Raw genomic sequence first — 1,288 nt, 5'->3', positions numbered from 1 at the left:
TGACACTCACAGCCGTCCACAACCCGTCGCCAGCCTACCTCTCACAGCTGTCCAGCACCGCCCCAGTCTGACTCTCACCACCATCTACACACTGCCCCCAGCCTGACCCTCACAGCCGTCCACACCCTGTCTCCAACCTAACTCTCACGGCCGTCCAGCACTTCCCCAGTCTGACTCTCACCACCATCTACACACTGCCCCCAGCCTGACGTTCACAGCCGTCCACACCCTGTCTCCAACCTAACTCTCACGGCCAGTCTGACTCTCACCACCATCTACACACTGCCCCCAGCCTGACCCTCACAGCCGTCCACACCCTGTCTCCAACCTAACTCTCACGGCCGTCCAGCACTTCCCCAGTCTGACTCTCTCCGCCATCTGCACACCGCCCCCTGCCTGACCCTCACCGCAATCAACACACCGCCCCCAGCCTGACCCTCACCGCAATCAACACACCGCCCCCAGCCTGACTCTCACCACTGCCCACATATCACCCACAGCGTGACCCTCACCATCGCCCACATACCGTCCCCAGAATGACCCTCACCACCGCCCACTCACTGTCCCCAGACGGACACTCTCAGCCATCCACACACCACCCACATTCTGAAACTCATCGCTGCCCTCACATTGCACCTAGCCTGACCCTCACTGCCGTCCACACACCATCCCCAGCGTGATTGTCACCGTAATCCACACACCGTCCTCAGACTGACCATCAATGCCGTCCACACACCGCTCCTAGCCTGATGCTCAACACCGTCCATAAACTGCCCCCATCTTGACCCTCAACGCCATCCAACACTGACCAATTCTGATCCTCACCGCCGTCTGCACACTGCACACAGCCTGAACCTCACTGCCGTCCACATACTGCACCCCGCCTGACCCTCATTGCTGTCTACAGACTGCCCCTAGCCTGACCCTCACCGCTGTATACACACCACCCCTAGCCTGACCCCCTTCATCGTCCACATACCGCCAGCAACTGCCCCCAGCCTGACCCTCACTGCCGACCACACACCACCCATAGCCTGAACGTCATCGCTGCCCACACACTGCGCCCAGCCTGACCTTTACTGCTGTCAACACACCACACTCCGCCTGACCTTCACCTTCATCCACACACCACCCCCAGCCTGAGCCTCAACGCCATCCAACACTGACCCAGACTGATCCCTACCGCCATCCAGACCCTGTCCACAGCCTATCTCTCACAGCTGTCCAGCACCACCCCAGTCTTACCCTCACCGCCATCTACACACTGCCCTCAGCCTGTCATTCACTG

This window comes from Chiloscyllium plagiosum, chromosome 8, assembly GCF_004010195.1.
Source record: "Chiloscyllium plagiosum isolate BGI_BamShark_2017 chromosome 8, ASM401019v2, whole genome shotgun sequence".
Taxonomy (NCBI): Eukaryota; Metazoa; Chordata; class Chondrichthyes; order Orectolobiformes; family Hemiscylliidae; genus Chiloscyllium; species Chiloscyllium plagiosum.
This window is presented reverse-complemented; position numbering follows the sequence as displayed.